Genomic DNA, 13,790 nt, shown 5'->3' on the forward strand with positions numbered 1-13,790 from the left:
TATCGAACAAAATTGGTCCAAATTATACTTAGATTGTAACCAAAGCAATTTAGAATATTGAAAATGGGTACTTAAGTCTTATTTGTTTGAGGTAAAGCGGATACTCGATTATAATGACATGAATATGTTATGAGTTATAACAACTTATATTTCATAAAAATTTCAATAAAGTTTTGATTTTAAGTTTAATAGAAGATTTCTTTATTAAGTTATGAAAAAAAAACTTAGATATTATACTATATATGTACCACTAACAATTGTTAAGATAGTTATTACTTAACTAATCCAATTTATATTATATTATATATTTATTTGTATATATTGACTTTGAGTGAGTTTACATATAAAAATATTAGAAAAGGTGGTTTGTAATTATAAAAGCAATTATAATTAATGATTACACCTACTTAAGTTATAATAAATAATAATTATAAAATCTGACTCTACTTACCTCTTTTGGGTACAATAACTATTCTGTAGAAGGTTCGGGAAAGCCGCTTCCACTACACCCTAAGGACTAAATGTCAGAATCGTTTCGGGCAGGTACTATTCTGCAGCAGTTTATACTAGTCACCTGACAAGTCTTTTTTCCTAAGGGAATTCATAGTAAAAAACAATTATTATTAGTACATTACTATGCAATAATTTATTGATTTAAGTTACACTTTGCTAATTGAACATCAATTTTAAGATTAAACATGACCAATGGAGCCAACAATCTTTGAAAATATTGGTCTGATATAATAATAAAGTAAAAAAACCTATCGTTTCATAATTATTACTTAAATCATAAAATAATATTCATAACAAAAAATACGAATGTGCGTATACATATGTGCTTCAATAAAATGTATGAACGGTGGCAGGAGGGTATGAGAATCAAAAGCTATTTAAGCGATAATTAATCCTAAGAACATCTTTGACAACGTTTTGAGCATGTATTTGCTTGATCTTTAAAAAAGAAATAAAAACAAGTTTTTGAACGGCCACGGTGCATTAATACATTCAAATCTTACGACGAGACACGTTGACAGGGTGAAGTAGAGTGTCGGTTCAGGGTGCAATTGAACAGCAGGGACAGGCTCATGCAATTTAGTGCAAATGCAGATGGCACGTGTAATTGGCCACCAAAGCTAAGTAATTTTTTTTATTCCTGTCTTTATATCTTATAAAAGTATATTAACTTGAAAAAAAAATTATTAAATATATTTGGAGTAATGGTTAGGAACGATAATAGCATTAGTATAGTAAGCTTATAACACTGATAGTTTGTTTTTATCCAGCTAATAAAAATTGATGAAAAGAAAATCACATTTTTTATGTATAAATTAAAACAACGTTGTCAGCAGAAAGCTATACCTATGTCTTATAATTAAATTGATAATTTCTTCAACGCCTATACTTAATTCTATTAGTTTTATGTTCTTAAAATCATGTTTTCATGAATAATTTATTATTATGATGTCGAGCCAATATTCTAGCAAAGCTATGCAAATAAAATTAAAATATCAATTGGCTGAGTCATTGAACACATTTTCAGATTTTATTTTAAATTGGGAACCTACCTAAATCATATAATTAATTAAAGTTTCGACTTTCAATAATAGTACCTATACATTTTTAAAACAATTAAGCATCAAATATTGAATGCTTGCAGAGTTATGCGCATAACCCAATAATGATTGAAATGCAACAATATGCGTACCTAAGTACTTTATACCATTCACACTGAATTTTACTGTTTACATCATCGTCATTGTTGTTAACATTTTGATGATTTTTCCCTATTCACACAATTAACTTGGTACAATATATTTTATTGTATTTATGAATGCTAAACAATATATTTGCTGTAAAAATGTGCCCAATTTAAATATTATGTATATGGCGTCATGGCGAGTAATATGTAATTTATTAATTTTTTTTTTAAGTTGTTAAATTTAATTATAATATTAAACATTTAAATTTTATAGATACAGCTTGTGTAAGTCAATATAAAGAATTGATATTTGTTTATATGGACAAAAATTACCAATTAGAAACAAGGTTGTAATAATCATTCTTCGATCTTGAATATATCCCATTTTTTGAAGTTGAGGATGCTTTTCTTGAACTAATGCATGGCTACGTGTCCAAACGAAAAATATAGTCACATATTTTCAGACTTTGTATTAAAAACATATATTGAACCGGAATGGTCCGTGTTCTCCAGAAATGTGGTCTCAAGAACCAATCAGGAATCCTTGGTGAGCAATTTATGTCTAATATACAATTTTTATTGTTTATGTATATACATTTTACTATTTTAGTACCACATTTATTAGAATTAAAAATATTATGAGTATTAAATCCATACAAATTTAATTCAATATTTAAAAGTAGTAGATTATAGTTGCCAAAGAATTCAAATTTAGACTTTTTAAGATAATTTATTTTTTAACGATTATTTCGCTAAATTAAACGGACAATTTTACTTATTATTTTTTAATTAATATTTCATATTAATCATCATAGTATCAATCATCTATCACAGTAATAATATATAATTTTGTAGTCGAGACAAAAATAATTGTACTGGGTATTTATTAGGTGAATGGTACAATTCATACATTTTACAAGTTTGCATATAATTTCGTACGCAATAGTGTGGATTTTTTTTAAAGGTATTCTTTAATCAACCCATAAAGATATGCAACCGTGTTGTCAAAAAGGTCAAACGAACTCAATCGTGTTCTACTTGTTGAGGGTTATGAACGGCGTTGAAAAGCTCTGGGGGGGGGGGAATTTGCTTGTAGAGAGTATTTACTAAATTAAGTAGGTATATGGACCGGATTTTGCACTATGGTTCTAGTTTTAATTAACCAGGACCTGAGGGGGGGAGGGGGAGCTCGGATATCTGCACATTGAAATATCATGTGAAATGATAACGAATCCACGGCAGACTAATGTATACGTCTTATAATGAATAAATACGTCATGTGCACGTAGACGGTCGACTAAGTCTAGCATCGGTGCTGTCGGTGGCTGCGTTTTTTATAATCTTCTTTATATATAAAAATAATTATGTGTTTGTCCGAACTCGCTAATCTCAGGAACCACGTATCTAATTGGCATGCCACAAAATTCTTCTCGAGCTTAGTTGTTCAACCTATATAAGTTGCTATTTGCTATAATAAGGTGGCTGACACTGGAGTTTTATTTTGGATCACGAAAATCAAATATTTTTTTATGTTTCAAAACATCATTTTGGAAAACTTTACATTCCCGTTGTGCCCATCAGTCGGATAGCCTCCAGTACACAGTTACGACTATTGATATTGAGTTATCATATGTATTTATTGGCCTTAGTTACACAGACACATAATTATAATTGACATTAGATAATTCTTTTTAGATTGTACATTATATGGAATCATAATTTATCGCATTATATAGAAATATGTTATGAACCTCGAATTTAACACGATCTCAGAGTTAGCTTTCCTAACTTCTTTGTTTATACACTGCAGACTGCAGTATTGTCATTGCATGGATACAGAAATAAAAGAGACTTTATAAAATATATATATATATATATATATGTGTGTATAAAATAAATGGATGTTTTGTAGATCTTATACTTGAAAAGTCTTCGACCGATTTTTACGAACATTTCAGACATTATTTTTAGATATATCAGAAAAGTTTAGAGACTAGTAGAATATATCATCCAATCTATCACTGGTGTTGCCCATCTTGGTTGAACTATAGTCCACAATACGAGCACACTGACGAAGATTTGCCTGTTAGGTTATGTTGACCTAACCAAAACCGAGATACACATACCTTCACGTATATATTATAATAGCTCCGTCTTTCATATTTTTTTCTCTAATTCGAGTTATAAAAATAGCAGAATATTATATTATAGTATAATTTATTAGCCACCTGCGTTCGCAGAGACGAGTCGCATTTTGAACGGAGATATTAGGCACCTATATCATCTGCGGGGCCCCGCAGCGTATATATTATAATACGAAATAACGAGCAGCGATTGTTCCGGCACGTGCTCGGAAAACAGACGATGGTTTCGAGTACGTATCGATGATATGCGATAGGTATAATATTATTAATATCCGAACATCGCCGGACGCGTATTTGGAGTGTGTTGTGCGCTTGTATTCAAGGGACGGACTGCTGCCGTTGTCCGAAAATTTCGATCGCTACCTGCCCTCCCTACACGGACATCCCGTCAAGTGGTTTCGGGGGCCTCATCCACCGGTTCATCATCATAATCATTATATCACAATAATAATAATTATTATTATACTATCGTTATTATTGCCTCACGTAGGATTCCTCGACCGGACACCCACCGCGACCGCCTCCTATCCGTGTGTCCCGCTGTTATATATTATATTGCAAGCATGACCATAATATTGTACAATACTCCACCCTTACCGAGCAATCAGTCTGTTTCAGTTTCACGAACACAAAACTGTTGACCGTTACTATATATTATATGTATTATTATTGTAAGCTATCGTATTTTTTGATTTTACTACTTATACGTATCAAATATAGCTGCCTGAACTTGTGGTACGAGATGAAAATAAATTGATTGAAAAATCTACTACCCCTCACCCCCCCCCCCTTTCCCGTCACAAAAATCTCACCTATTATGTAATAGTGTACGCTGCACAGCAGGTTCCAAGTATGTGGTAGTAAATGCGTAGGTTGGTCGTTTTGGCAATTCGATGGACAACTTATACATGTGAATAGCGACTTTAAAGGGACGAACGACAAAATGTCACAGGAATCAAATTACGTCAAGAACATATAAAAATGACTGATTTTTTTTTATTTTGAATATCGTTATAATCTTCATTGTTGAGTGTACGCAATTTGGTAGCAGGGAAAATAAAAACGATTCATTTAAACATCACGAGTTCACAGGAAACAAGTATTTATTTTTTGCATATTTGAGAAATTGAGAATAATATTTCAAGAGTTAGGCAATAATCATCTATAGTATAAGGTATAATATAATAATATGAAACATGTATATTTAATTCACAATTCGAAGTTTTTAAAATATTGTTGGTATTATGCTCTTTATTGAATATAAAATACCGAAAATTCGAATCACAATTCGTACACTGAAATGTGGTTTTTTATGTATATCATTAATTAATTACCTATATAACGTACCTATACATTATGAGATTACTGAAGAGACGTTATGATATGGTAGATATTAATTTTAGTACGTAGAATAAAAATACATACAACCTATTATAAATTATGACACACTATGTAAACACGAAACGACCTTGCAGGCAACTGCCGGTTAAATTGTTATAATATTAATAAACAAATAATTTTATATTTTTAGCTCCGCGGCTTTACTGTATGGGTTTTTGTGTTTTACCACTGATGCGCCTTCTTTATAAGTTGGAAACACAATTATAAAATATCTACAATTTATTACACACAGTAACACATTTTTTTTAAAAAGCGTTTAAAGTTTGAATTTTTACGGAATTCGTCAAAACCACGAAACATTTATTTTGTAATTAAAAATTTAAAGCAATTTAAAAATTGATTACAAAGTTCCTCATAAGTTTTTCTTACAGATAACTAAAAATTTCCAACACACATAATATGCCAATTTATTTTCATCACATTTTGAGTTAGGAGTTAAATTGTTGACGACTTTTAGTTATTGTTTTGTAATTTAAAAAAAAACATTATTCGTAAGGACTTGAAAACTTTCTTCAATGATACGTGTATCATTTTTATAATGCTCAATTTTACAAAATATTTAGATTAGTTTAAGGTTTTAGCTATTTACATACCTTAAACGTATACATACCATTTCTACGGCACGTCGGCATATTGACTTAAATAATGAATAACAGCTGCTGTAGTAATATTATATGAAATAATAATATTATAATAATTACCATATAATGTATACGATTTGTTTTAATGAAAATAAGTTCAACTTACTGTATTAGTTATTGAAAATAAATTAGCTAAAGCATAAGTATAACAAAATATCTTTAGAATTATTAAATTTAGTCTGGCAGACTATCTCAGCACAGAAACGTGCTTCGTAAATTCTGCAATGATTAACTATTATTGAATTTTCAAATTTAACACTTCATTGACCACATTGACCTACTCAATTTTGAGTTGTACTCGACACCTACTATACAGCAGAGACACTTCCCCTTTTTTGTTTTTAAATATTCGTTATCAATACGAAAAGTTCATTGAAACAAACACTGTGAGTAGTGTGAGCTGCTGACATATTTTCAGAGCGATCATAGTATATTATTATTGTGATATGGCTTACCAGCTATAAGTGGTTATTGGATTTTAGTTGCCTTTTGGTCGATTTTTTTACATTGGATATGTATCTATCTGTTATTAGCAGATTTGAATTGGTTAATAAGTGTTTATCCGATGTAAGATTGTGAGAATCATTAATACAAATTATTCATCATACAATAACTGATAAATAAAACATGACATTTATTATATTATATAGTTATTCAAATAGATTATCTAGTTGCATAGTTAATGTTGTATGTACTGTATAATATTATAGATAGCAATACAAGATAAAAATACATATTCGATTTGGTATGATGTAAATACTGTAGCCAATTCGTAGGTATGACGTAATAATTGGTTATTTATTTAAAATAACATTTAATTTATTTAAGGTTTATGTTTTTTTTTAGTTTAATTATGGACATTCCTTCATCGGTTGTTATTATGCTGTTTATTTTTACCTATCATAATCTGTAAACACGAAAAGAGTAGGTAATTAACAACATATTAAGTTCACTCAACATAAAACTCAAAGCATAATTAATAATTTAGTGATTAGCTAATTAGTGATTATAAGTTATTATAATTTATAATTAGCTTTTGGAAAATGAATCACGTGTTTCCTAATACTACGATAAAGGTTCTTGAAGTTCCTAATTTTCAATTTAGAAATTGGTCTGTTTGAAATTTGTTGACAATTTTCTATTTCATAATCTTAAATTTAAAAAAAATTAGATTTCGGATAGTTCAAAAACAACGATATATAGTTAAATCGATTATATAGCACACGCCGTAAAGACAAATTTGTTTTTAGTATTACGTTGTTTATTAATTATTTAACGTTGCGTATAGGATTTGTTTTGCTGGTACATAATTTAATTTTTGATGTTATTAAGGGTTCGTTAAAACAAATTAAAAACATGGTAGGTAACATATGTGGGTTTGTAGTTTGTACGAATATTAGGTACTTGTCATTGTAAATTTATTCAGATTAAATTTGCAGTGACAATTATCTACACATAAAAAATGTATCCATTCGTTGTATCTAATTATAAACGTAAACATGTTAAAAATAAATATATCGTTACACCGTTACCTTATTCACATTTGAAAAAAAAGAGTTCGTCAAATATTTAATATTATTTAATTATTTATTACTTTATTCGGTTATCAGGTACTCGGTGCCGAAATAAAAACCAGTTTGCCGTGTAGTCGATTTAACGACTTTGAAGTCCAAGTACAAGTAATGCTATATTTTTATCGTCGTTATTAGAATAAGAAATACTTAATGACATAATATAATATGTATGTGAATATGAAATAAACATAATTATTATGAAAGGAAATTACAATTTATTTATAAAGTAATCAGTAATCACATTTAAACGGTCTATACAATTCTTATGCAATTTTTTTAAAAAATAATTGTTGTAATAACTACCTAGCATGCATAACAGAATGTTATTAATTTGATTACAATAAATATTTAATGCATTTTATCAAACTTGTAAATATATAAGGTATATATGAGGTAGAGTGTTTAAATTGAATAATCTGCAATAAAATTGCCAATAGTAAAAAATGTCTTAAGATTAGTAAGTAATTACTCGAAGTAAAAGTAGTTTTAATATATTTTTATCTAGACTCCTTCCATACACACACACTTACGTACAAACACAAACCAATAAAATCCTATGAGAATAAACATAATAATTTTTATTAAAAACTTAATCGTTTTATTTAGAGTACGTATACCTCTACATGTTATAGCAGTACTGTATACTGTACAGTTTATTTGAAATTTAAGAGCGGTGGAAAATATTACGCCCCAACATACTGGCGGTTTGAGGTGTAACACAAATATTACACAAAGTGAAAAGTTGTGTAAACGAACGGCATACAATAATACAGCATTGGCCATTACTTTCTGGAGATTTTGGCCGAGCTAAAAAGCTAGTTTTTCCAACTCCCCCAAGTTGGGTATTTCATTAGACGCGCAAAGTATGATCTGTTTTATTTCTAAATGCACTACGGCTGAATGTCACGGGGTTTTAAATACACGACTTCGTTTCGATGAAAATTATAGTGGTGTCCCAAAATTACATAAAGTTTTTTACGGAAAATGGGTCTTTAGGAAACCCAAACGAGAAGATAAAACCAATGTGCGTGGACCAGTTGCGCTTAAAACAAAATTTGTATTTTAGCCTTTAGGGTCAGTATACCGATTTCGATGTTTATATTTTAGGCTAATATCATATATTTATGTACATGATAAATGTACTAACTATTGTTGGTGTTCATTGTACCTATGACAATCAAACAAATTGACGAATAGTATAGAATAATATAATAGTGATTTCTTTAATTTGAATTATATATTTATGCATATTAGATTACAATATATGTTATATGTATTATTGAATAAAATAAATATTACTAGGTTGTTATTTAGTGAGATTTGTCTACCAACCCTGACCCCTCAGACACCTGTACAACAGAGTGGTTGAGCGGTGCCTATTTTCCCGTCTTTTTTGCTATTGTAATTATCGAGCATACAATATTATATTGTTACAAAACTAAAAAGAATATTTCATTTTAGTAAATTGTTGAATAATATCATGTCCGGTTTGCGTTTAACGTTTAACCCAATCACTCTAGACCGACGAATTATTCTATCTAATAATGTGAGTTATTATTTATTTGTTTAAGTTAAATTTTTCGAGTCTATCGACGTATGTAAGCTTTCAAACAATCATCATTAACATTAATTATTTACCCTCACAGTACCTCTGTATACCTATATGTTAACTACTGTATTATGTAAAAACCATGTTTTTCAAGCGTATGTGTTATAACGTTATAAAAATGTAAAATACGTAAAATTACTGTGTTTGCATATCAGCTCAAAAAGAATTCAAACACTAAATACTTTTCGTAATTTCGAATGCAATTTTTCGGTCGGTCGGTTTTTATGTTGTAGTTACTGATGTATATATCACCGAGAATCGAGTTTTATTGTTTTCAACTAAAAAAAAAATACTTTTCTCGCATTAAATCGACTTAGATCGTAAAACCTGAGATGACATTAAGCCTACTGCAGTGACAAGAAACGAGTCGTTTGGTGCTGTTAAACCTCAGGTTTACTTGTTTGTATTGCGTTTCTCATTAATAGTAAAAAAAACGATTTTTCGGAATAATACATTTTTCTGCCGACTGGATGAATGATGGATGGATGAGATTTCTTATTATTGCAACATTTCTATTCTCTTTTTTACTGACGTGTCTTTTGACAGTATAATATCTATCTTTACTGCCTTGGTTACTGCTATAGATTAGTGTTAACACGCAGTTATAATATTTGAAACAACCAAATTAATGGGTTTTGAATTTTTGATATAATAATATAAGCGCGTCCCTAGAAAATACATGAAGATTTTTTTGAAGTAAACACTAATTTTCTCAAATGTATTTGACGTTTTTGGAATTTATAAAAAAAAAAATTTGATTTAAATCATTGTAGAACAACATTTCTGAATAAAAAATTTATTTTTTTTTATTTTCTACGTTTTTACTTTTTTATTGTCCTCATACATTTTTGGTTTCTTATCCCGAGACTATGTATTTCCAAGAGTTTTAATACCTATATGAAATCGTATTTTGAATAATTATAATATTTGCTATTATGGCCTATACACTTTTAAAGTACAGAAAATTATGAGCTGAATGGAGTGGTCACAGCCAACATGAATAATACGCCACAAAATGTTGAACCACAACTTTACTGTGTCCATCAAAACGTTAAACAATTATTAACTTCTTTTATGAAATTCGATTTTTACACAATTTAACTTTCAAAAAAATATTTCAATTTGGGATATGAAGTATCTATATGCTGCATTCCAAAAATGAAAAAACTTCCCTTACCATAAGAAATATAATGTTTTCCTAATAATATTTCTGGTTACTTAATGGCCTTGGGTGAACTAAAAAAAAAAAAAATATATATATTTCTAAAAACATTAAAACTTTTAACAAAACGAGTGTTTCTCTCTAAACGAATCACACTGTATTATAGTCCGACAAATATTTTATAATATTACACATTATATATTTTGTACACATATGATCAGATAAACGAAAGCAGATAATGTGATACATTATGGTATATTGTAAAGGATCAGAAAACTGTTTGCAGGTGTTGATAGACTGCACCGTGGCAAAGCCTATAGCTCAAAATTGTCGTTTTCCAGAGGGGTGGGACGTGCACAGTGCATACGATATTTCCTTCTAATTTTATTGAGCGTTAACACGGAACGAGAGTTATGACTTGGTATATTATGTTGGATTACCATAATGATAAAAAAAATGCTAATAACATTTATAACGATAACACGTTGTGGTAAACGTTCACGATATGGTTTGTTTTCATTTAATATAATATATTTATTCAAATTAATGGTAATCAAAATAAACATATTATTACCTAGGTACCTATTATTTTTGAAAAATATCATCATAACAAGACTTTTTCAGATTAAAAAAAAATCGTATAAGTCAGGTAACCAAAATAATGCTCCCATGTCTTTATAATATATATATTATATCTCTAAGCTCCAAGAACTACAGTACAACCTTGATCTAAGTACCAGGGTGTACCTATGTAATGAGTAAATATTAAGTAGGTACCACAATTTTACTCATAGCACTATATCTCATTAAAATCTTGCATTTTATCAAAGTTAACTCTAAAAAGTTAATCTGACATATTATTCTGTAGAACGTTTGGCTTGTTCTGTTATTATTCGTAAACAAAAACTCGGTTTCTTATTTAAAGATTAATTTAAAATTTGTTCACAGACCTAATAATAAAACATTTATGCATTAATTATTATTTCTAAAATAAGTATAATTATATTTTTAAAACAAAATCGTTGAGATTCATATAAAATAATAATTTTTAAGTATTTCATGTCTATCATATGTGTTTTTCAGAAAATAGTAAATCTTTATAATATTGTGGAATAATTCATATTTTAATTTAAAAAAAATAGTTTCTTTTAAACATTAGATTCAAAATATTATGCCTTAATGTATATAAGCATACGAATTAAATTAGACAGTAGATATAACATTATTTGTTTCAAAGTAAATCTGAAAGGATTCGTATTAAAATAAGAATCAAAAGAAATTATTAGGCATGTTTATCAAGTAAACATGTCGTTTTTTGTTAAAATCATTTCATTTTTTAAAATATGGAAATCAAATGTCAACATCAACAGATAAAATTTTGATATTAGTTATTGAAATTTAATTCTAGTTAAACTCCAACTCTGACTCATATTCGAGAACGATCTTAAAATAAAAAAAAAACTGTGCATAATACCATCATACACGGTGTCCATGCAATCCTAGTTTGTAATTACTTTTTGTACACTTTTACGGACTTACGAGACTCACGAATTTCGCTTCGGACTCAAAGCGTCGTACCGTATACGATATACCGACTATGTCTTGCAGCAGCATTAGCCCTCTGCTGTTGCGCAGTATAATTGGCGGCGATTCCTGTTCCGCGCAAAGCCGACGAGTTAATTAAAACCGTATTTCAAGACTGCGGTTAAATTATAACGCTATTTATGCTCACGCACACACACACACACACACACACACACACACACACACACACACACACACAAGAGGGATGTGTTTATAATGGCAAATAGTGTGTGGTGGTCATTCGCTACCTACACTGTTGTAACGCCATATAAATATAAAATATTATATACATATAATATATACAGGATGATTCCCGAATCTCGGGTCTTCCTATTTAGTTATTCATTTCTTCAAATTCTTATTTTTGAAATTTCGAAATCGAACACCGTTTTTTCTCTCCAATGATATATCTGTGTAAATCGAAACTCGAAAATTTTTATTTTTTAATCTTTTTGCACTTTGCAGTATAATAATAATTTATTTATTTAATTGTATACGCCCATAGTTGGGCCAGAACCGTTTTTTTGTTACATATAATATAACAAAACATAATAACCTAAGTAAATTAACTTAATATTAATCTATTTAGTTTTGATATGTTATACTAGTATTTATACTTAATACATAATAGTACTTGGCACCGTTAACACTTAATATTTAAATACTGATTTCAACTTGGTTAAATTGTCACGGAAAAAATCCATAGCTAGTCCATTATGTATGAAAGATATTTGTGAGTCATTTTAATATCTACACTAACATTTTATAATTATCGAAATTCATTTCCCATAGTACTGTATACTGATAATCACTTAATATGGAAAGTTCTAGTTTGAAAAAAAATAAGCCTGTATCGTCACAGAACATAAGGAGCAATGGTATAATAAGTCCAAATAATACGAAACTTGTGGAGAAGGGGGTGAGCATGGATTGTGAATCACTCTGTATGCATGGTTAGTGTATAGGCTCGCCGCTCATCTCATCGTATCGCAGCTCATATTTTGCTTATTTCAGTTCATACTTTAATAATTATTATCGCCATAGGTAATCATCGTCATCACCATATTGTACCGCGTATACTCGCCCGCTTTATAAAATATAAAGCACGGGGTTAAGCTACTTGGATACGTATTATATTATATCATATTATATTATCGTATACTGTACCCCAGCGGCGCGTGTGTGCATCGTATTATTATAATATGTACATCGCATTCCCGCGGTTTAATTAACACCTTCGGGTTTGACCTTTTTCGAAAAACGAAACCTTATTGGCCTGCACACGACGTCGGCCGGCGAGTTTTTCGCACCGCACCTCGTTACTGCAAATTATAATAATATTTTAGTATAAATAATAGTATGCTCCCCGAGGGCAAAAATTATTACTTTCAGTCCATTTCAGAAAACATCCGGCTGTTGAATTCGAGACACGATGCGCTTTCTGTAGGTAGCTGGTAGTAGGTATTCCGTATTATATTATGCACCGGTACGCTGTACATAATAATTTTATAGCGACAGTACATTTTATACAAACAAAATATACAACTTTTTTGAAAAAAATCACATGATACGATTAATACGCACCATGCGATATAATAATTATTATTAAAAACGTTGCGAAGTATTTAATCGGTTTTTTTTTTGGATCTTGGCCTTATCGCGGTGGAAAGCTCTGCAGATAACATGTCGATACGGACGAGTTAGTTGTACGAAATCTGGAAATCATCTGTGATTTCTCTGATCAAATATGATGATGATAATAATATAATATGGCTACAAAGGTCAAGTTCGTGTGAGTCGAGTGTTTCGATATTCCGTTGCGCCCATAATATAATAATTAATAATATTATGTATATTAGACACGTCATATTTGCTTACGGAATAATAAGGTAATCATAAAAATATCAATACAAAGTTTGAGGCTTCCAGTGTACGTAATATAATAGGTAGGTGATAATAACAATATTTTTGATGAC

General features: G+C 29.6%; 1 long non-coding RNA gene across 1 annotated transcript; it reads right to left on the minus strand.

Moving 5' to 3' along the window:
* Positions 1 to 447: 447 nt before the first annotated feature.
* Positions 448 to 13,545, minus strand: LOC111034230. Its single transcript, XR_002604502.1, has 3 exons — positions 13,201 to 13,545; positions 12,982 to 13,136; positions 448 to 591 (listed from the first exon to the last, which is right to left on the minus strand). It is a non-coding gene; the product is annotated as an uncharacterized LOC111034230 (long non-coding RNA).
* Positions 13,546 to 13,790: the final 245 nt, after the last annotated feature.

The sequence above is a fragment of the Myzus persicae genome, unplaced genomic scaffold, assembly GCF_001856785.1.
Source record: "Myzus persicae strain clone G006 unplaced genomic scaffold, MPER_G0061.0, whole genome shotgun sequence".
NCBI lineage: Eukaryota > Metazoa > Arthropoda > Insecta > Hemiptera > Aphididae > Myzus > Myzus persicae.